This window comes from Lepisma saccharinum, chromosome 21 (assembly GCF_977018435.1).
Source record: "Lepisma saccharinum chromosome 21, izLepSacc3.1, whole genome shotgun sequence".
NCBI lineage: Eukaryota > Metazoa > Arthropoda > Insecta > Zygentoma > Lepismatidae > Lepisma > Lepisma saccharinum.
In genome coordinates, this window is record NC_139249.1 from 52,216,527 (window position 1) to 52,241,519 (window position 24,993).

The 24,993-nt window shown below is 40.5% G+C and overlaps 1 long non-coding RNA gene across 1 annotated transcript in view; it reads left to right on the top strand.

Annotated features, from left to right (window-relative positions):
- Nucleotides 1–20,220: 20,220 nt before the first annotated feature.
- LOC146004247 (uncharacterized) overlaps nt 20,221–24,993 on the top strand; it is a 39,232-nt gene continuing 34,459 nt past the window's right edge. The window contains exon 1 of the long non-coding RNA XR_014443905.1: nt 20,221–20,399. This is a non-coding gene — a long non-coding RNA (uncharacterized LOC146004247). The remainder of the gene's footprint in view (nt 20,400–24,993) is intronic.

A 24,993-nucleotide genomic window follows, 5' to 3' on the forward strand; every position in this document is an offset into this window, starting at 1 on the left:
AAACCTGAGCGGAATATTAATTGGCGGCGGAAACCGGTTCTACAAGCGACGCATAGCTTCAGAGATTTGACCCTTGCTGCGCATTCTCAGACATTCTTTGTTGTCTGGTTGAATCCCTCCCCTGCCCTTCAGTATTGCATAGCTTTCCCCTGTTCTTGCGTACTGGTTAACCTTGAAAAAACCGGTTCTGATTGGTCAATCGGGTTCTTTGTTTGTTCTGACGTTGTGACGTCATTTGACCTTGAACGCACTTCCCCCAAAATTCCTTTCTCCTCTACCTGCGCGGAGTTCACCCTTGTCTGTCTGGCATCAGAGCGGAGTCGAGATTCGGAGACAGTATTCTGTCTAGCGTGAGAAACCATCGTCTTTCATAACATAATAACATACATTAAAACATAGTACTAATTAATAATATTACATATCGCGGGTTCGAGTACCGGGACCGTCTTCTTTCGTACCATTAACACCTTCCATAGCGGTTCATAAACCATAGAAAACTTATTTTCAATACTATAAACATTAATATTATCGATTGATACGTTACATACTTTGAAGTAATGAATATAAAACCATATGCATAGCGTTTAGTACCTCTAATTACCTTCTATATACATATTTTTCATAAAATAAATAATTATATATTCATAAAAAGTTATAAACATGCAAATACATAAATGTAAAGTACTCTAAGTACATGCAAATAAGTTCTAAGTACATGCAAATTAATTAAAACCCGTGCAAATTAGTTATAAGTACGTGCAAATTAATTGCGAATATTAAACGCCCGAGGGCACAAACAGCCACTGGCGCGTTCCGATACTACTAGTGGTTCCCAAAGTGTGCGTCACGGAGCCCTGGGGCGCCGCGAAATGTTCCAATATTTTCACTGAAATGTTATGGTTGTTCCAAATATGTGCTTATTTAGCACTTTTTACACATAAAATGTTTCTGAATTTGAAATATGTGTTTATTTCTTAAGTGAAGGCAAGCAACCTAACATCACTAACTGAGCGTTGCAAGTGCTAGATAGGCCTATATTGGGCGGTGCGGGAAAATGTTGAAACCCTGAGGGCGCCGTGAAACGAAAAAGTTTGGGAACCCCTGCTATAGGCAATTATTGCAAACTACAAACAAACCACTTGAATAAACAAAATAAACAATTCTTAAGAACAATGATGACGAAAGAAAGACAATGGCCGCTGGTCTGTATAGAGACTGCCGCTAGTACAGGAAAATGAATGTAGCAGTGGCGTGCGGTGCTAAATCAGACAGGGGAACAGGTGACCTGCACTTGCACCCTCCCCTCCCATACCCGTAATTTTACCAAGTAAAATTCAACCCTTATTGAAATGAACTAAATACAAGGGTGCCCCCCCCCCCCCAAGGCCAATGGCGCATGCCCTCCAAATCATATAATTTGTGCCCTTAAACCATATCGTAATACCCTCAACATATTTAATTACAACAGCGTGTCTACTGAAAGTAACTTCTTTCTTAGCTTTACTGAACACTATACTTGATCTGCCCCTCCTTCCTAACCAGGGGTGCCCACCACTCAAGACCACCCCTTAGATCGTTCATCATAATCGAGAATATATCTTGTCTTGTAAGGCAGCTATAGTATATAAACTTCACATTCACCTCATTCAAGCACCAAACACGCATCCTAGTAACATATCATTGCGATCGAAGCGAGTAAGAAAATCTTTAAATCCATTGCTTTGCAGGCTTTCAAGAATATTAATTAAATGGGATGTCGATACTTTCTTAAGATCCTGAGATATTTAGTCTTTTCCAGCTTCCCCTTTGGCACGTTCGGGGTCGAAAACGTGTGGATATCATATCGCTAAATGCAGTCTCCAAAATGTAATTTTCGAACTCTCTTTCCACTACAGAAATCTCTTGACAATCTGAGATTTCACCAAAGTTTCCAATCCAATTTTAGACTTACTGTTGATATTAAAGAGTGGATTATGCCTCCTCCAAAAAAAAAAAAATTCTCAGTCTCCACATCAGAATTTCCGAAATAGTCTGTCTAACACAATAGTAATACACAATAATTGTATAATTGCCCTCAATTTAAGGCTCAATCCTCTCTAACTAAAATACCCGCAATAATCTAAGACCTAGAGTTGGATACTGTTCCCCCCAAAGTTTAATTCACAATCCCCCAGAACCCCCGTGTCAATTAAGGCCTAATATGTAAGAGTTGGATATTTCTCCCCCCCCCCCCTTTCGATAATACACTTAAACAATTTCTTTTCTTCATCTAATGGATTAAATTTGGTGCATTTATGGTGTAAAATTTTTACATATATTTTGGAAAAAGATATAAATGTTGAATTTTATATTATTTGAAGGGAACCCCTCCCCCAAATCTTGATAGCGCAACCTGCGCCATAATCCCCCCTGTTGGCACCACTCCTGACCAAATAAACATACGATACATATGTTACAAATTGTCAGAAGTAACATACATGAAGCACGTTAAAATTTGGACAGTAACAATGTTAAAGCAAATATGATACTGTAATGTAAAAATAACATTAAAAACAAAATTGTAGATACGCAACATAGAAAATAATAATAAAAGCAATTTATGAGTGATCAGAGAGAAAAAAATGTTTTGTCGAAACCTGTTTCATCTCTCTCTTTGTAGATTAAGTTGACTTTTTTGTAGAGTTGAGCATTCTTGTAATTCAAACGTCCTCAATGCAATAATGGCATTCAGATGGCCGAGTTTTTTTCATGACGTCCGCTAGATTTGTAGAAATTGTGACAAAACCCGAACTGTTCCAAACTCCCTTCTCGGGAACAAACAAGGACAACACTTTTTATAAAATGCCTTGTGTACGATTTCATTTTTGTTTTTAATTCGGTTAGGGTAGGTGTTGGTTTGCTGTCTTTTCTGTAAAGTTCAATGAACTAAACGCTTTCGTCTTCAGCCTGTCGATGATATACAACATTCTCAACCCTACGCTCGCAATCGCTTTCTTGTCCTGCCTCTGCGTGCGCCTGGTCTTGGGGCTGTTGGAACAGGTGGATGCGAGCTGTTCCCTCGGAAGATATTTCTCAGCGTTTAGCCAAGGCATTTAGCAGACGATTAACTGTAAAAAAAATTTCAAGTTCGTTATGATTGTCAGACGAAAGTTTGCAATGAGATTAGGAAACTATAGACTTACTACACTCAAAACTATCACTACGACGCAATTAAACTTTAGCACGTAGCAAAAACTCGAAGGAAAACGAATTCGCTGTCTCTCGTAGGGAACGGCTATAGAGTTCAGCTTCCGTGGTGGGGGAGGTGGGAAGTGGGACAATGAGGATCGTTTACCTTCGCGCGTGGTCGGAAATACTCGGCGTCAGGCATTAGAGGGTGGAACTACGAGGGTAGGTGAAGTAAACAAACGTCCAGTCACGGTGAAAGTTTTCTTCGGCGTGTTGATTTCGGGAGAAAGAAGTGTTCTTATTATGTTAATATAGATAATTAAAATAGCTTCAATGGGCGATAAGTAGGAGGGAACAGCCTGTTCCCTCTGTTCCATGGAGGGACCGCCACTGGAATGTAGTAGTGTAGTATCAGTATAGGATCAAATGCTTCCTGTTGTACACAATAACAGGGGTCTCACTTTAATTTGGAGCTCAATATGCCGACATTACGTAATATGGCACTGTGCCAGCCGCACACGACGTGACACGACAAGTAATTTTTGTTGCAAACCGACTCGAGGAACGTTTAACATCGCGATGGATCAAGGAGACGAGTTTGTCACCCTTACGTCTGAGACATCTGGTGGTGAAACGTCCGAATTACTAGCAGCCACCAACGATAGTTTCGCGAGCGGGCCCAACGCAAGAGTGTGACTTTTCCGCGATGGAATATAGTTCCCCGTTTCATTTGCATTTTCCACCGTCGCTGCAGTTCTTCCTCTACAATTTACCCATCCTTAGTGCAGCACACGAAACATAGATGTACTTTGGCAGTATGTTATGCGTTGGACTAGACAAGATACGAAATGTTGTTTTATATTTCAATTTAATTTAGCGAAAAAAATGAAAGGTATAGTTGATGTTCCCAAACTACTATAAGGAAGTGTTATAGTGTTATCTGTGTACAATGTTGCCATTTGATTCCTTTCCTAAAATATAAGTTACTCATTCTGTATTTTACTTACAAACAGCAAAAAATAGTATATGCAAAAATAAAACATTCACCCACAAAATACGAAACACGCGCCGACCCTCGTTCAAGCTCCCCTGCCCATCCTTCCGGGACTGTAAATTCCTTCCTCGCAGAATATTCAACCAACATCCTTCGACTGCTTGTTTTGATTTCTGTCTGTCCCCGAGGCTAGGTTGACCAGCGACTCAGGTTGGGTTGGAATTTTCTATGAGATTGTTTTGATGATGGTTATTCCGTGTTGTTACCAATAAATTCCAAAATCTGCATTTCAGGCCTCCTCGATAGAGTAGTGGATAACGCTGTCGCCTTGTGAACCTCAGCTGAACACGAATCCGATGACCTCCATCAGTTCTAGTTCCTGGCCTTTCACTCCATTCTCTCACATAGCTGAGATTTTTTCAGCTGAGGTTTTCTTTAAGAGCATGATAAACTCAAGATCGCGCAGTACTGGTGTCTAACACATTCATCCCCATAAAGTGCCCTCAGTCTCAGATGAATGTCAATTTGTAGCACATTTTCTGCGTTTAGAAACTCGATCACTGCACGCTACTTCAGGCGCTTCACCAACATTGCATGGTTACATGCTGCCATTTTCCTCGCAATAGTTCAGCACCCCCTGGCGATAGAAGTTTGAAACCTGCAATGGAAAAGCTGGAAAGTCTCATAAGTGCAATGTATGGTTGCTCAAAATCCAAAATGCGTTTACAAGGTAACAAAGAAAATAAAAACATAGGAAGCGTTACTTTTCAGCACGCCCTCGTATATATACTTTATTGTAGATCCATTTCAGGATTGTAATGTTGTTCATTGACATTCCAAATTACAGTTTGCAGAATTTCAACACAAAATGTTAATAAGAAATGAAATTAGGCATGCCATATTTAATGCAAAATGTTGAATTTTTCACGAGTTTTGTATCTCCTAAACCAATTAAATCTCAAACTCAAAATTTTTACTGAAGTTACTTATCCTGCAGTACTGTATAGTGTACAAATTTCAGATTTTTAAACAACTGCCCACCAGAGATATTTAACCCTGAACTTGGATTTTTTTAATAAAAAGTACATGTTTATGACCCTGTAGAAAAACAAATATTAAAGTCTCAAGCTTCAAATAATTTTGACGTACTCTATTGGTACACAGGTACTTGCGCAAAAAAATTCAAGTATCAAACAAAGTGCCTTCCCCCCCCCAAAAAATGTCCGAAAATGTCATTTTGAGCGATTAAAATACACAATTTTAACCTTAAAATTTATTATGAAGGAATAATATTTAGAAAATTACACAGAAATATAATTGTAGCCTATAATGTGCTTAACATCACAGATTTTTGTCTCATTGTCGTAGGACTTACCAGAGCTGAGAAAAAAAAGTTGCCGCTGATGCTTACGAATGGAGAAAATGACGCGCGCCATGATAAAAAAATGCCCGCCATCTTCAAATCGGTGATAGTAGAAATAAAATAAGAGTGGTTCTGAACTGTCAATATATGAGGCTCACACCACTCAAAAAATAAACTTTTTTAAAAATGGTCAAGCAACCAGCTGGTATGATTTCATATGGATTGACCCGTAGGAGCATATTGCACAATGCACGGAGGGCTTTACTCAATTTCTTCTTCTTCCTTTTCTCTAATCCCAGTCATTTAAATTTATATTTTTGCATCGCTTCTACTTCACTATCCTTTCCAGTAGTAGTGACGATCTTCCATGTTCCAAATCTCATGTTGTGTCTTCTATGCAGATGATATTTCATGTGTTACGAGTCCAAGCGAGGGCCCCGTTACCTCGGGACAACTGGCCCTCCCAATATTTGTATCCCCTTATGAGGAGAATGGTAGCCTGGTTATAACCCCCCCCTCCCCCTGCACTGGCTGCTTGGTTTGATTTGCTATATTTTACTTCGCTTTTTGTGCCACTTTTGGCTAATTTGCGAAGATGGGGATGAGTGATGATGATATGATGAAATTGATGAATAGACACTCACAAATATCCATTCCCAGCGCGATGTGCTAACTACTCCGCCAGGGGAGCCGGGTCACGGGTTCTTATCCACTATTCGAAGCACCCCTTCTTACATACTAAAGGGAGTTCCTCACCCGGCACTTGAGGGATCATTTGATTTTGTGCATTTTCACCTGATTATGATCTTTCAGGTGCATAGATCGTTTCCGGTTGTTGGCGAATCGTTTGCTTTTACAGTCCTAAGGGGTACAGTGAGGACATGAGGTGAAACTAAAAACATAATATTACGCAAATGGACGCATACTGATCAACACATACATATACAATAAACATACAAGGTAACTCTGGGTAGTAATGTTTGTTTAAAATGAAATGGGAAATGGGAAAAACATATAGCTATATTATCAGTCAATATAGTGCGTGTTTAGTTAACTGTAAACTAGAAAAGTAATAATTAATTCTATTACAATTGTATTCGGCCCAATGTGAAAAGGTTAAGAAATACAATGAAACTAAATGCGTCAAAACTTACATCTATCTTCAACAAGGGGATAGTGGAACAAGATATGAAGTTTGAAATATCACAAAGAGAGAGAAAGGGAATTGAACACTGTATTACAACGTATAAGATTCAGTATACAATGTAAATTAAATATATTGTAATACAAGAAGCATTGAAGTAAAAAATTGCTTTTGTTTAGAATTTTTTACAATATAAATGATTCTTTCTGCAAATTTCGTGGAGCAATTTCTTACATTTAATTCATTGAATCCAATCACATTTTGGCCCCTTTTTATCGAAATAGAATCATTCGCATCTTCATTGCACTATCTCTGTTTTATACGCCGCATACTGGTAAACCGCAGTACCTGTTTGAGAAGATGCATTCCCGTAGGGAAATCCATCAGTATGTTACACGTAAGCGGAACAACTTCGATTTACCCCATCACTCTACCACGGCCTACAAATCCTCTTTCTCCTTTTCGGCTCCCAAAGCATGGAATGCATTGCCTGCAAATATCGCTAGTGTAAACAACCCATTATATTTTAAAGGTAAAATAAAAGATCTGCTGTTAATGGAACAATGGCAGAGTCGTGGCACATATTGAAGGTATCAAGTCACTCACTATAAGGAATTGTATTATTGTATTATTATTACTATTGTCTTTTGTATTTCTAGTTACACTTTTTTTTGTATGCAACTAATTCGTATGTATTTTTTTCTTTCTTCATTTTTTATTTTTATTATTATTATTATTATTTTACGTTTAGCTTACTGCTCCATAAGTTTATAATCATCTCATATGTATTCTCATATTGACAAGGGTTAGGTGGCAGAGCAGCCCTTGGCTGAACCTCGCCCGCTGAATAAAGAAAATTTATTATTATTATTATCATTGTAACCACTACTGATTATGAGATTATATAAAATTTAATTCTGTCGTTCACATAAAAGATGATGATACGTTACATGTTAGAGCTAGGCCAGACTGTCATTTAGGTATAATCGTATCACTAGTCAGCATGGGGGTCCCCAGGATTCTCTCCAGGGAGGGGCAAACAAGGTAATTTGCTTTCCAGGTGGGAACAAAGGAGGCACATTTTTTCCCCATAATAGTGATGCCCCCTCGAAAAACAGTATTTCAGTCTGAAATTATTATGTTTCTTCAACTAATTTATAATAATGAACATGAATTACTGTAACTGAAATGACATTATATGTGAAATATATAAGTTTTCGGTGGACCTTCATTTTCCAGAAGGACGTGGCCCCCCTTGCCCCCTCCATTGCATACGACCATGATAGTCAGTGTTCCACCTATTAGGACCATAGCATTTTTTTATCCAGTAAAATCCAGTTGATTTGTCTGTGGCCCCCAAAAAGTTTTATCAGCAGGTAAACTACTTTCCATTATTTTTACTCAGTCATTTCCGCTTCTAAATAATATTTTATTTTTAATTTTCATTATTTTTCATTTTTCAAACCCCACATTGAGTAAATCATAATTTACTCGCTATTTTTCTTGTGAGGGACCTTACGCAGCCAATAGTTTCATAGAATTTAGTGATAATGTGTTAACGAATATTTCTCAAATATTCAAGGAAACAAGAAAAAATAAGCAGATATGCGGATGTAAATAAAATAAGGGAAACGTTATTGTTATTTCTATTTCTATTTTGCTTACGTCGCTTTTGTAACTTTTGTGATATTTGCGACGATGATGATGAACGATGAAGCGATGGAACAAATACACATGCATATTTGCTTGGGATTCGAACCTACGACAATTTCTTTCATACCTCCACCATGGAGATCAATTATTATCATTATTATTATTATGTCATGTGATCAACCAGCATAAATATGTAACACAAGCTTGGACAAACAAAATAGAAGGGTTCAGTACATTTACACGTAATATTTCCTTTTCAATGAAAAAGATAGCCCTGCTCCCAACAGAAGAAAGTTCCTTCCTGGCCTGGATCTGGTAATCGACCATTCATTCCAAAGAAGGATTCTGAAATTCGACCTTGACCATTTGGCGGTGACAACACAGCTCTCTGAGAGAGAGGGTCGAGGAACGGTACAGTCTATTCTATTCCCCTCCGGCTATTTCGAGGGTATGGAGAACACAGATTTCGCGGACCTATGAATTTGCGGCCGGAATTGTTGGCGTCACAATTATACTTTCTTATATTATCTGCATTAGGAAAGTGATAAAAGACAGTTATACTGCTTTTGTTCTGTCGCCAAATTTTCAAGTTAATTGCTCTCCTCTTTTTTCTTGCTAATAGAAACAATCCTCTCTTCTTTCTTGGCGGTGACGTAATTTCTTATTTTATGTTGACAACATAACTCTCGCGAGACTCGAAAAACATTTAGCTAGCAGAAGCTGTCCAACTCGAATATCCCTCCGCCCGCTGGAAGTTCCAGGCGATGTCGCAGATGGCAGCACAATTTGCCGTGTTAAAAATACGTTGCAGGCCTGGAATGTTAATATAATTGCAAAATAATACGCAATCTTGCCAGTAACAAAAGTATAGCAATCGCAGCATAAATGTTTCCTCTTGTGATCTACGTAGTCGGTTTTTTAATATTCTTCTTGTGAAATAAGAAAATTAAGTGGAAAGACGTGAGAGCTGTATTTTGCGATTTATTATTATTTTGCGCATAATGTAATTATACAATCTATAATATAGGTACGAGTACACACACGGACGAGTACGAAGAACAATGTCCTGCAAGCAGAATATCGAAATTCCATTTCAGAACTACACAATCACGGTAGCAATTTACCATGTAAATGAATGGGACGAATTTTCAAGATGGCGGCCGTAGTCTATCCCATTTCACTCGAGTCACCTCGAGTTACGTTGCGACGGTTTGCGAGAAAACCTTCACGGTTCCGAGCAATGAGAATAGGGTTATTCTTTTTGGTGTCGGGAATTTGGTCTCGCAGGAGCACGATCCGACAAAACGCTGTGCGCATGTGCGAATGCTTTCTTCTCAGAGCACCACCTGCATTTGACTCATCACGTATTGTTTAACAACATATGTACGTGTTAGTTTGACAGTGCGGTCAAGGTTAAAAATAGAGCTTAACCCAGAGCAGCTAATCGTTCTTGTGCAAGCGAAGCCCCCGCTGTACGATTTATTCATCGACTGAGCACCATAATAAGGATAAAAATTGATGCGCTGTGGAATGAAGTGGCGCAGGAGATGAACTACATTACAAGCGTGAAAAAAAATAGGCTTATAATGTACAAAACATGTCCTAAATTGCACATGGAAAACAATCTTCAGGCCAGATTGATATTTATTGCTCGAATAAGTATGTGGTTGCAGTATGCGAATTAAACGTTTTCCTTTTTCGGAAGGGGGCAGTGCTTAAAGTGAGCTGGAATGCACCGGAACTCCATTCTGGCAAAACTCGGTTCATGCTGCGACATTGGACATACATAAATTTTTTTTTGCGTCGCCGCCTTGTAATCAAGGGGTCCCGGGTTCGATACCCGGTGGAGGCACAAGTGGTTCGGATCCCACTTCAAACTGTAGGTCCAGTCCCGATTAGCCTTACTGTGCATAAAGTTGACTTAAAACACCAACTCAACCACCCAATACATAATTTTTATTTAATACACCATACAAAAGTTCATTCATTGTTACTAAATACATTAATTCTTGTAAATAATAGATGAAAGGGATAAAAGAAAGTAATTGTACTAAATTTATCTCCTGTTTGTGAGCGGACAGGAAATGTAGAAACAATAATATATTGCGGTGAGTGCTATTCGTTTGAGATGCAAATGAGAACCTAATTTCCTGAAATGACAGACGTCATAGATCTTTTGTTTATACATTTACTTTGGATGCAATAATAATAAAAATCAAGTGTAGACGGTACTCAACCACACGACAGCATTTATTTTTATAATGTCATACGCAAAGCTCCAGCGAAACCAACAGTTGCACCGGGTCAGGAACCGGCGTCGGACCGTCTTTATGGCAGTTACCCGCTGTTAACAGCCAATTAGGTCTACCGATTCTTACGGTTTCCAATCCCTCCTCCCCGAACCAGCCAGTAGGAAAAAAGCATTTTGTCAAAATTGCCGTTCTGCGCTGTGATGGCACACCGGTTGGTACGGCGGCACAACAAAACATAGCGTTACGCTATGTCCAACGTGGATACGGACAGCGCGGTGCGTGCGGTGCGATGCGAGCAACGCGGCAGTCGTATCCGATCAAACCTGTAGTTAGCAATGAGCCCGTCCTACGTGGACACGTTACGCGTGCGATTCGTCCGCTCGCAACGCACGCAACGTTTGATTTTCAAACAGGTTTGTTTTGTATCGCATTTGCCGTCCGGTGGCGAGTCGCCGAGAAAGATGGAAGGGCTTATTGCAGAAGTGCAAAGAAGAAATGTGTTGTGGGATAAAACAAACCCTCGTTACAAAGATCGTTTAATTGTTGATAAGGAGTGGGATTCCGTAACAGTTTTCACGTTTTAAGTATTTGAAAGTCGTGAGTGGATGAACAAAAACATCAAATTGTATTCACTGAGAAGGAATCACAGAATACGGTTCATACATTTTCTGCTGCTCTCGAAGCGCGGTTGTTTGCCTTCGAGAGCTGTAGGTTCCTGTCCATCACATTTTCGTCCAAGACGTTTACAAGAGAATCTTTTTCTATGTCAATTATAACATTATGCAGAATGCGAATTGCTTTAACAATATGAACAGCATGCTGTACACTACTTTCAATTGGTTTCAATAGGATCCTAAATTTCGCAGAACCACTGCCGAAAGCACACTCCACTGTCATTCGAGCACGCGATAAACGATAATTGAAATATGACGCGGCTGCATTATTTGAACTCTTCTTTTAGAATATGGTCTCATAAGATATGTTCGTAATGGAAATGCTTCGTCTCCTACAAACACAAATGGGTCTTTTTGATGGAAGTTGGACAGCTGCAAATCTTTTGGTAAGAAACCATTTTCGACATTTTGATAAAGTGCTGAGTTAGAATATACACCAGCATCACTTTCTTTGCCATATGCACCCACATCGATCATTAAAAATCTGTACCTTGCATCAACAACGGCCAAAAGCACCGAACTGGAAGCCATGTTCGTCGCAACTGCTCATCACAATCGCACGCAGTAACGTTGGACACTCCCGGCGTTCACGCACATATCTGCGGTGCGGCGCTCGCATCACACCGCACGCACCACGCTGCCCGTATCCACGTTGGACATAGCGTAATAGTCACGCCGTACGATCCGTTCACCAATCACAGCTCAGAACGGCAATTTTCGCAAAATTCTGTTTCCCTGCTGACTGCTTCGGGGAGGAGTGTTTGAAAGTTTGCCGATTGTTGCCCAAAGAGGGGGTAGCGGTAGTAAATTGGCTGTATGGCCTCAAGTTCCTTCGTAGTGAAACGCGGCAACAGAGGGTCACTGACATAAAGGCGGACCCCGCGCTGGCTGTAAAGGAATTGTCATAATCAAGTTTCCTAGAAGAAGATGCTTGTCAAGTACTTCGGAATCTTGCAAAGAAAGGAAATGTACTATTTACGTGAAGTAGGGACTGTCCCGTTCTTACTTGCTCAAGAAAGACATAAACCACGCATAACTTTGGTGAAACGACGAGCAGTGTTGCACATGAAGGCAAATTTCCCTCTTTGCAGGGAAATTGAACCGAAATTTTATAAAAACAAAATTTAGTGGAATTTTAAAGACACCACTCTCAATATTTGTACAAGTTAAATGAGATATAATATTGCGTTCCAATTTCATATTCATAATTCATTGCTCGACCGCTTTTTGCAGACTAACGGCTCTAGCTCCTGGATTTACAACAAGAATAGCCCTCTGTATAGTGGAACCACAAGCAAAAAAACCTGCGCAGAAGCACATCGCGCCGGCGGGTGCGGGAAAGGGCAGGGGGGAAGGAACATTCAGCCGGCTCACGTCAGCGTTGCCAGGCCTATTGATTTCTCGGGAGAATTCCTTAATAAACTATTGCTATGGAACCTCCAACGGCCAGCTCAAAAACACGTTTCCTGCTCATCTTTACTTGAACATGGAGGGGAGATGTGGAATGGAACTCCACTCAGCCGTGAAAAGTGCTGTTTGAACTGTGAAATAATGTCAAACGCTACTAAATTTTACTACATTACTATTTTTAGATGGCTGTATTTTATCCCACCCTAAACTCTATTTCTATTTTAGTTATTTTACTTCGCTTTTGTGCCTCTACGGGCAAGTACGACAATATGGATGAATGAAAAACTGATGAAATGGATGAAAAGACACAGACACAGTGAAAAACGTCCTTGCCTTACTAGGTAGAAACACTGACTTCGTAGCGTGGGCAAATTATGTTATACATGTATGTGTTTATGGGTGTGTGTGTGTGTATTTGTACCAGATGGGGAGGATGGGTGGCACCCTAGCATAAGCGTTGCTATCTTGAATTATTGAAGAAGACATGCTGTCTAATTCACCAAATATATTTCACATACGTAATGCATTTTTTCATTATGGTGCAGGACGCGTGCCCACCCCTATCGATAGCTGTACACCGAAAACCAGCAGAAGGCAAATTGATTTGTTATTGTTAGCATTCGACTTCAAAGATTGTGGAAAATCGCCGACAACGAAAGGCGGCACGTTAGCTTCATCTGTGAACACAACTTTCTACCATTTCCTGTCATAAAAATTCCTCGCGACAATAGAGGCATCGCAAACCCATTGTGTCGGTGCTGAGAAAGGGCAAATTTGAGGGTGTTTTCCACGCACCCTCTAACCGGAAAATGCGGAAGACATGAAAGACGTTGGTCGGTTCCTTCGGGCGGTTTACTTTCTTTTGTTTGAAACATGTCCGCTCCTGAAATGGAGATCTTCGGTATATTTTCGCCAAACACAGGGTGCTGGGTTTAGCACCATTGTTAGAAAAGTATCTGTGACGTTTACACCGTAAACAATGCGCGACACTCCCCTTTGCCAACCCCCCCCCCCAAGTGCGCACAACTATGCCGCCCCTCCCCCCCAAGAATGTCGTTCATCCTCTACTATTAGATCATCTGATTTTGTAGCAGAACTTCTGGTTTCCAAGGAACAATCTCCCGAATTTTTCCAATCTGACCTGGCAACACTGCCCCGAACACCGATAACGGCAGGGAAGTTGCGCGAACGCTTTGGACGGAAGGTTTTTTTCCTTGTGGTCGAGCTAGTGGAACCACAAGCAAAAAAACCTGCGCAGAAGCACATCGCGCCGGCGGGTGCGGGAAAGGGCAGGGGGGAAGGAACATTCAGCCGGCTCACGTCAGCGTTGCCAGGCCTATTGATTTCTCGGGAGAATTCCTTAATAAACTATTGCTATGGAACCTCCAACGGCCAGCTCAAAAACACGTTTCCTGCTCATCTTTACTTGAACATGGAGGGGAGATGTGGAATGGAACTCCACTCAGCCGTGAAAAGTGCTGTTTGAACTGTGAAATAATGTCAAACGCTACTAAATTTTACTACATTACTATTTTTAGATGGCTGTATTTTATCCCACCCTAAACTCTATTTCTATTTTAGTTATTTTACTTCGCTTTTGTGCCTCTACGGGCAAGTACGACAATATGGATGAATGAAAAACTGATGAAATGGATGAAAAGACACAGACACAGTGAAAAACGTCCTTGCCTTACTAGGTAGAAACACTGACTTCGTAGCGTGGGCAAATTATGTTATACATGTATGTGTTTATGGGTGTGTGTGTGTGTATTTGTACCAGATGGGGAGGATGGGTGGCACCCTAGCATAAGCGTTGCTATCTTGAATTATTGAAGAAGACATGCTGTCTAATTCACCAAATATATTTCACATACGTAATGCATTTTTTCATTATGGTGCAGGACGCGTGCCCACCCCTATCGATAGCTGTACACCGAAAACCAGCAGAAGGCAAATTGATTTGTTATTGTTAGCATTCGACTTCAAAGATTGTGGAAAATCGCCGACAACGAAAGGCGGCACGTTAGCTTCATCTGTGAACACAACTTTCTACCATTTCCTGTCATAAAAATTCCTCGCGACAATAGAGGCATCGCAAACCCATTGTGTCGGTGCTGAGAAAGGGCAAATTTGAGGGTGTTTTCCACGCACCCTCTAACCGGAAAATGCGGAAGACATGAAAGACGTTGGTCGGTTCCTTCGGGCGGTTTACTTTCTTTTGTTTGAAACATGTCCGCTCCTGAAATGGAGATCTTCGGTATATTTTCGCCAAACACAGGGTGCTGGGTTTAGCACCATTGTTAGAAAAGTATCTGTGACGTTTACACCGTAAACAATGCGCGACACTCCCCTTTGCCAACCCCCCCCCCCAAGTGCGCACAACTATGCCGCCCCTCCCCCCCAAGAATGTCGTTCATCCTCTACTATTAGATCATCTGATTTTGTAGCAGAACTTCTGGTTTCCAAGGAACAATCTCCCGAATTTTTCCAATCTGACCTGGCAACACTGCCCCGAACACCGATAACGGCAGGGAAGTTGCGCGAACGCTTTGGACGGAAGGTTTTTTTCCTTGTGGTCGAGCTATAACAGGCCCGTACCCAGGGAAAGGCCATGGGGGCACCCCCCCCCCCCTTTCGAGCCATGAAATTTTTAAATGTGAACCTATAAAAAGGTATGAAAATAACATCGACGATTTTTCAAACTTGTAAAAATTTCAATATTGTCCTTGCATTGCATAAATGAATGTGTTTCTTCTGTAGAGAGGCAGTCTCCAGAAGTCTGCAGTTTCCGATACTGGGTACTTTTAGTTTTATTACCACTGATGCAAGGCTACTAGCAGTGGCGGCAATTGGAGGAGCATGGGGGAAAGTTGCTCCCGCCACTATTTCCACTTTTGCTCCTGCACTATGGCCTCTTAATGTTAAGCCTTGTCTACCCAGACTCGGTGGAGGCACGTAGTGGTTAGGATACCACTTTAAACTGTAGGTCCAGTCCCAATTAGTCTATCTGTACATACAATTGGACCTAAAACAAAAACTCAAACTGAAACTTGTCTAGTAACAGAAAGTAAATTGTCCTTGCCACCAGTATTGGCAGCCAATCGCCGCTACTGGTTACCAGGTGAAAATGTCTCTCTCCCCTTTTTCTTTGGTTAACCATAGCGCGCTACGATCCTTTGTAGCGGGCTATGGGTTAACTCATATTTAGAATTCTTTATTGTAATAATTATTGCTAATGCGTATAATTTAATTTACAAACATATTGTTTTCTAAACATAGAATTATCGTGGCTGTTCAATGGTTCTGGTATAAGAAAATTTACGAAATTTGATAACATTATTAATTTGCGAAACTCAGAACTATCCGAATACTTCTGATCAGTATCGGCGATTGGGTGCTAAAACTGGGGAAGGGAAGGGGGCAAGGACAGTTATTTTCTCTTGGTAGACAAGCAGGCCATAGTACGGGGGCAAACGTGGCAATATATATCTGTGTGTGTATACATATGTGTATATCAGTGGTGAAGATATAGTACAAGCAATGCAAGCACTGCTTGCACTATTAAAATATTATTTAATGTACGTACTTAATGTTTTAGCCTTATTTAGTTTCAATCGCAATCGATTGCACAAGATTTTACGGACTCAAACTCCTTCAGCAGCCCGATGCAAGCAAGAGACTCCTCTGCTTTGCGCTGCCGACACGGGGAATCAATGCACCCAAAGGATCATATGGCGAAGCGTGAAATCGTGTTGGGCGCTGTACCTCAACCTTCACAGGTCACAGAAAAGCTGAGCTTCTCAATGCAGTGCTTCTCGAAAAGCAGAAGGAAACATTGCCAGCAGACCAATAACCAATTTGTGCGTCTTCATAAGCACATAAGGAAGATCACAAGGAATTAATAATCATAAAATAACTGAAAGAAACCATTATCATGACTATAAATTCCATGCACGTCACTTAAATTACAAATTATTTTGTATTTCGCGAATTTTAAAACGCGTCAAATATTTGTCGGGTTGGGTCAAAGATCTTATACCACGGGGGTGAAACTCTAATGCCGCGAGCTGTGGTATTCGTGACGTCAGCGATGTTAGAGACATCTATTGGCAGTGCACCCAAGTTATGCGCTTCTCAGTCGCGAAGTATTTCATAGTTCTAGGGTAGATGTCACTCCATCGCCAACTAACAGTGAAACCAAACACAATATACATTTGCTGATCCTAGTTACATTGAACGTTTTTAGGACATCTACTTGAAAGTTCTCGCAGGAATATCTCCAGAAGAAGTCTTGAATTTTAAGTTTGTTTTATGCACAGATAGGCTAGTTGGGACTGGCCCAGCAGGTTAAAATGGGATCACACCATCCAATGCTTGAAATGGACAAACGATGTGCGGGGTATCTCCAAGGTAGAAATATCTACGCATCTGTCATATTTTATAATTTATTATTTGAAAACATAGGAGCATTCAACAACCGAACTCACGGCTCGAGCAAACATTCCCTCATCTAAAAACTTCCATTTCGAACACACTCTCCAGTCTCCACCAGTGTGATATCGAACCCGACACACCATGATTACATGGCAACGAAGTTACCATTACGCCATCCGGGATGCGACATGGTCTTATGCATCATGTGCATTATGTAATACAGTGTTGAACTTCTTTCCTTGAATAAGAAACTCGAAATCTGGCCCTGAGTTCCCAAAGAATACTGTAGACATCTTAGAACTAATTATTTATTAATTAGTATTAATCATGAATTATATCTAATCCTTGGTATTTGCTGCTTGTAATATGAAGCTTATATTACACAGCGCTTCACATTGATATTTATTTCCACAAATCATTTTTTTCTGTCATCCAGTGCTCAGCTCATTTTCTGCGGGTAGAGTTAGCAACACTCATTCAACGTTCGCCAGCCCCCGCGACAAAGAGAATGGTGCCCCGCGAGCTCAGCTTTGAATTTGAAACGGCCGTCACCGGCAGTTGGACAATAGACGTGGATAGACAAGGGACGAAGGTGCAGCGTGATGTATGGAGGATGCTTTGTTTTGGACTCGTTAGCAACTGCAGTGGGTGGATGCAGTTTAATGCACTCTGCAATCTATAACTGCAAAATTAGTTATTTCGCTCATGCTTTCATTGAAGAGAAGATGATATTAACAGTAGGATATTTAAAAGGTAAAAAGAAGAAACTTAGAAAATATTTGAAATATATTTGTTGGTACAACCGATACAACCCCCTCTTCTCTACACAGCCTGCCATCTAGCGTGCCCACAGAGAAGCAAATCGGCAACATAGTTGGGTGCACTGCCAATAGGTGTCGCTAGTTTCGCCCGTGACGTATTAAGACCACAGATTATAACATTGAGTTAACAAGTCTCTCCTAGTAGTTTGTCTATAGTCCGGCCAAGGAAACTAACTGGAAAGGACGATTCCAAACGCGAGAGGGGTAGCAGAGAGAACCACTCGCCAAACTAGCCTGTGGTATTTCACTTGTTGTGTTTATTACCGCTCCCTGTGTTGGGCTTGTGATTTCTGATGGTTCGCAAGAAACCGTTTCGAAGTGGAGTAAAGAAAATTGGGACGTTTTGGCCCCTGTTTCACATTCTACAAAACACCCTCGCTTTACTAGAAAATGTCACAAACAATTCAGTTACTACATTTATATTTTATAATACCAAATACAATAATACTATTATTAGTGCATACTATCTTGGTTAATGCTGTGGACACTACATTTGTTCTAATTATAATATTTACTAAATATCAATTACATTTAATTATCTAAAATAAAGCTACTAGTTTACAAACAAGTTTATCTACTAATGTGACGTGATGAATACTTTCCCGATATGTTCTGTTTGCTGATAGTATATGGATGGCTGTATTTTCGCGGCGATGTTACTACGTTGAAACTTCATTGCTGTTTCCACATCAGACGATTTTCAAGGAACCCGCTTCCTGCCCAAACTTCACCCTGCGTCCAGCTCGAATTATGCCACGAGTGTTGACAGCTACAGTGTTGGTAACTGTCAAATTATTTACACGGTAGTTCAAGTGAACTGTTTAACAAATTTTACAAGTTCATTCAATAAATTGATGATTTGAATAGAAATTGGGGTGGAAAAAAGTATCTGAAAAAGGGACTACCTTCTGATATTTGTAAACATCACAATCTAAATCCTATACATTGTACACATTTTGTATTATTATGGCACTTTATTACATAAACATTGTATACATACTCTTTCTGTTGTAATGATTCTGAGTCCACAGCGTAATTTCTATCTCCAAACTAATATATCTTCCCTCCCGTGAGTGATAAAATTAAGAAAATAGGTTGGTGTCACTTTCTGTTGTTTCAGAGCTTTTGAAAGTGATCTTGTTTGGAAGTTTTGTAGTTGGGGAAAGAATCTGTGAGGAAGTGAGTGAGTGTTGCTGGTGTTTGTGTTCTGAATTAATCGAAACGAACATGAATTTGGGAGCGGTTGATACGGGTGCTTTACTGTTTGTTTGAGTTGGGTTATTAAGTTCACTTTTTGCACAGATAGGTTAATCAGGACTGGGCCTACAGTTTAATGTGGGATACGAACTACGGTTGAATGTGCCTCAACCGGGTATTGAACCCGGTACCCCTTGACTACAAGGCGACATTACAACTACGCCATCGGGGAACCCAAAGAGGTGAGTGTATTATTTAGCAATTTATATCTGCTTCGTTTATCTCGAGGGAGAAAAGTGCAGAAATGAAAATCGTGGAAGCGAGGGGAGCAACGTCCGATTTACCTGACTTTAAAGAATTATTTCATGGAGGCTTTGTGCGACACTTAACAGGAGTTTGGATTTTTATTGTGGTGAGTATATCGTCCATGTACGTGTCTCTCTTGGATGGGGATTTTAATGTTTATGTCCCCCGAGTCAGAAGCGCCACCTTAATATGAATTGGGGGTGGGAAGCAAAATTTGAATCAACAATTATAGATTATAGGTATATATAAACATTTGTCTCTAATCGCTTGCCTTCTTCGTCAGTCCACGCTTCGCTACTGGCGTATATATATATAAACTCGGATCTGGCCTCTCCCTAAAAAAAATCCAGGGTACGGGCCTGCTCTGTAAGATTGATTCCGTCGTCCATGACTGTTTATGTCTGTCTCATGAACCATCGCACTATTCATCCTTATCGCCACGATTCCAAAAGTGTCATAAAAGCGTCGTAAAATAACCTAATTGAAACAGTTACTTTCTAATTCCACTTCTTTGAGTATAAGCCTATTATATCTATTTCCATTTGTATTTATCTTACGTCGCGATTCTACATCCTCAGTTAATAGCGACGATGAGAATACATTATGAAGTTAGCATTTTTCATGTATACGAACATGGGCCAACGAAAATACTACTACGGTTGCTGCTGCAATCATTGTTGTTGTTATTATTACAGTTGTTTCGTTAGATGAAGGGGAAATTTTGGCTAAGAGGGAAAATTTAGCTTCTTGTAAAGGTAAATTGTGCTCTACACAAGATTCTGGCAACACTGACGACCAGAGAACGCTTTCGCACCGCTCGTAGTCGTAGCGAATGAGAGAGCGCAGTAGCGGAGTCGTGGCACAGTGTCTCGGAATTGTCTAGGAATAAGGTGTTCATTTATTTTCTCGCACAAATAGAATCCTTGCGTGTTTGAGCCACTCTTCTACTCCACATTTTTTGCGCAAAAAGGTTCTAGTCGCAAGTAAGTACAGGCCTGTAGTTTATTTATTTTACTTTATTTCGGGAGGGGCTCATCTAGCCGCCATGGCGAAGTATGGGTACAGTGCCTTGAATAATGTAGTGTGGATAACGGACGGTTCTGGCTTCTCTGGCAGGTTCCACTCAGAAACATCGTTGCCAACCCCTCAGCTACGAAAAGTGCTGTTCCAACTGTGAAATTATGCTAGAACGCCACCGAATTATGCTAGGTTTTTATTATTATTATTCATTATTAACAATATATTTTATTACTATTTTCAGATGTTATATTGTATCCCACCCTAAGATCGTTACTTTTCAATTACTGCCGGGAGGGCGGGGGGTGTATAATTCACAAATATATTTTCTATGCGTACTGCATTTTTTTTTTTTTTTTTTTTTTTTTTGCATTATATGGAAAGACATATTAACGCATTTCCACCTCCAACACCCCGCTATACACACACACACACTTTTATGTTATTTTTTTTAACAACTTTCAAATGCTCATACAATGCATTTCTATGTAAATTAACATTTTTTTTTTAAAAAAAAAAAGGAAAGGAAAAAGTTACCAAACGAACAAACAAGAACAGCCTCTTTCCCACTCCTTTCTACATTTCTGAGCATGTTTAAATCCCCACGGTCTTTTTTTTTTTTCGGGAGTTTCACAGTTACTTGTTTTGCTATTAGTACTCATTTTTCGAAATTGTTCCAAATATATTTTACAAACAAATTTTTCAAAAAGGCAGAAAAAAAAACATTCACAGATATCGGCCAAAAAAATACACAAACACGCGCGCACGAAGAATTAAAATCACACAAACGAACAACACTTTTTTCGCCACGGGAGACGGCTTCCGATATGGTAAGATGCCGACCGGACCGAACACAAGCTGAAAGCAAAGATGGTCAAAATTTGCAGACAAGGGAGGGCGGCACATGAGCTTTATTTGTCAACAGGGACGTAGCTAGGTTGATCGGTTTGGGGGGGCCCAAATGTCAGAAAAATATCGATCAAATCATTAAGAAAATTAACAACAACCAACATTATGTATGTATGTGGGTATGTATGTGTATATATATATATATGAGAGTGAGATAGAGAGAATGAGAGACAGACACACGTTAAATTAAAAATCAACTCTCATATACACATGCACGCCATTCACCATCGTACGCAGGATGTTTCTTCCGGCGGGGGAAGGAGGGGGGGGGGAGGGTAGAATTGTAAAACTGGATAATACACTCTAGGGGGTTAAAATTGTATAAAAAATAATGATCGTGGCTTGCTTGATTGAGTTGGAAACCCTTGATTACAAGCGGCGACGTTACCACTGCGCCATCGTCGAGGCCAGTAATGGGGTTTTGCTAGATTGATTGATTTTACTTCGCTTTTCTGTTACTTCTGGCTAATTGCGAAGATCAGTATGAGTGGTGATATGATGAAATTGATGAATAGACACTCAACAAACACCCATGCTCAGACCAGAATTCGAACTCGGGACCCCTGGCGTCGTAGCGCGATGTGCTAACCGCTCCGTCACGGGGGCGGCTAATGGGGGTTTGAATTTGCCACTTCTTTTTTCTCTCTAAGGTTACAAGTTCAAATTCTCTGACAGACCGACACTGAACAGCGGCATATTTATTTTATTTGTGAAACAAAGTTTCTACCGATTTCCCGTCATAAACTATTTCTGGAAAAAGTACATTCGTGATTCTATTGTGTTCAAGCTGACAGAGACAAATTTGAGGGTGTACCACCCCGCACACTTGCATTTAGGGTGTGACCAAATTGAGGAAGGATGAAATGAAACGGACACACTGTCGGCCAAAGAGAATGGGATACATCCCATTCTCTCTGCCGTCGACAATCAGGGCCAGAAGCCAGAAGGTCCACTGGGCTCTTTTCCGCCCTTTTGTGTTTACGACCGCGGGAGGGGTTTTCTGACATCAAAATAAAACTGCCATCCGAGTATCTCATACTTCAGTACTACAAAGCATGTAGTACTGCTGTTTCTTAGAGTAATGAGCAGGGCTGTAGATTTATAGACGCTAAAAACTTTTGAAACGGCTGGCAAATAGGCACCCAACATGATGAAAATACATGTATGCACTTGATGGCACAAGTGTTGACTTGATTGTTTTGGTATTTTATTGTATTTTTCTTATATTTGCGTCACTTTATTTACATTCGGTTAATCGCAACGAATATGATGAATAGTAGCTAGATGAAATTGCTGATATGGAAAATGCTTTATTCAAAGAAAATAATAATATTATGAAGAAGAAATGTGAAATTCAGCATATTGCAGAGAAGAACTTGGAAATTGTGGATACATTTTCTGCTTTTGCTTCATTGTTATCCTCTCCTTTTATTCCTACGATAATATGTAGTTCTCAAAAACTGGCTGTAATCGCGGCGTTGAGGACGAATGATGATAAGATGAAAGGACAATCACGAAGGAACATTGACAAAACAAGACAGAACCCGTCATAGGATTACACTGGCTGTAAGTCCACATGCTAGGGTTTCAAATGCGGAGATGGATCTGTAATATGTGAATTCAACTCCAATAAATCCTCTGCTGGGCATCTCATGTATATAGTTTAATCCACAATCGAACTTAGCACCTTTTATTTCGAGGTGATCGTGTTACCCACTAACCTTGGAGGAGGTCCCTGTCTGGTTGTGAACTTCAAGAATGATGACGTTGGATAACAAATTGTAGAACTAAATATTTGATGGCACTGGATATAACAGATTTCGCACAGTTATTGGTTAATTTTATTTTTATGCGTGAGTCGAACGTGGCTTTTTATGCACCCAGCGATGCTACTTTCCTTCAGCCTACTTTTACAGTTTATTACAAAATTCCGCTTCCGACGTGTAAGCATAATACGCTATGAAACCAGATGCCCCAAGCTCTAACTCTGGTCAGGCATGGGTGTACCATGCTTGTCCCATCACCATTTCTTCAGTTCATCATTCATCCTCACCGCCGCGATTAACAAAAAACAACGAAAAATAACCAACCTAGAAATGGAGCTAGGAAACGTTCTCTCGAAATTGCACAAGTTGAGTACACTACCCCATGGGAAGAAGATTTCCCCTTCTAAGAGTAATAATTGATTGACTTTATTTATTTTACTTCGCTTTTTGTGCCACTTTTGGCTAATTTGTGAAGATGATGATGAGTGATGATATTGATGAATGGACACTCACAAACATCCATGCTCAGGCCAGGATTCGAACGCAGGACCCCTGGCGTCGTAGCGCGATGTGCTAATCACTCCGCCATCTTCCTTGAGTAATTATACAAATGATAACAGAAAGCGCTTTAGAATTTGAAAAAGCTAATGTATCTAAAGCGTGTAGATCATTGTTAATAATTTAGTACATACCTCGTTATCTTCCATAAAAGAAGGGTGGCTTAATCTTCATTATAGCTATGTGTTAGCGGAAAGCTCCCTCCCCCTGAAGTTTTATCTTGAACCTTCTATCAGACTCACCACACTATGACTGTCTCCGTAATCTGAGACAGGAATGAAAATTGTTTCCAAAGAGCTCCGGAAGGAGTAACGTCGATCCCGAGGGACATCTGTCACCGCTTACCAGTCAATCCGCCCGAATTTTGACCTGTCAGGGAGGAAAAGTACATTTTCAAAAGACCTCCGAATTCCCTTAACAGGACGGGCTATAAAATCATTAGCGGCAGCACCTGCGTTGCATTTGTTTTCGACAGGCAAGCATGGCGCGGGAAATTTGGGAGCAGTGTTTCAAACTGTAAACAAAACTTACTGAAGAACAATTTTGTAATATTTGCCATCAAATTAAAATTTCCAGTAAAATACAGAAACATTTGCCGGGGCCACGTGGACGTTTGCGGCGGCCAGTGCCCCCGCGGGCCTCCCCCTAACGACGTCCCTCTTTGTCAATCCAACTGTCTATTTCCTGTCAAACATTCCTCGCGAAAATACAGGCACGGCAAATGGCTGACCCCTTGTGTCGGTAATGAGAAAGGACAAACTTTTGAGAGTGGGCCGCCTCCACCCCTTCGATTTTATGGTAGGAAGATGCGGAAGAGATGAAAGATGTTGGTATGGGACGGTTTGCTCTCTTTTGTTTGAAACATGTCCACTCCTGAAATAGAGATGTGCAGTTGTTTTTATTTTTACTTCTTCAGAGCAATTTCCTTTGAGTTCAACTTCTACCGACGGTTGTAGATTATGCTAGATTTGGCTGTTATGCCAAACACAGGGAGCTAGGTGCCAAAGACGGTTAAATTATGCTAGGTTTAGCACCATTATGCTAGGGTTGGCATCGCTGCTCAGAAATGATACCGCTAGAGGCGCTGGTGTCGGTACAGTGCATGGCATTCGTCTGCTTATAATGGAAGTAAATGGAGTTTTTGCTGCAACGCAGGGACGGCGACAGGGGTGGGCACGGGTGGGCAAGCGCCCACCCAAAAATTCCTGTGCCCCCAAGATTGCCCACCCAATCAAATTAAATAAGTACACTTGGGGATATGTGAATGACTCAATAAATAAGTGTATTCTGGTGTTTATAACATGTATAGTTTACCTGTGAATATGAT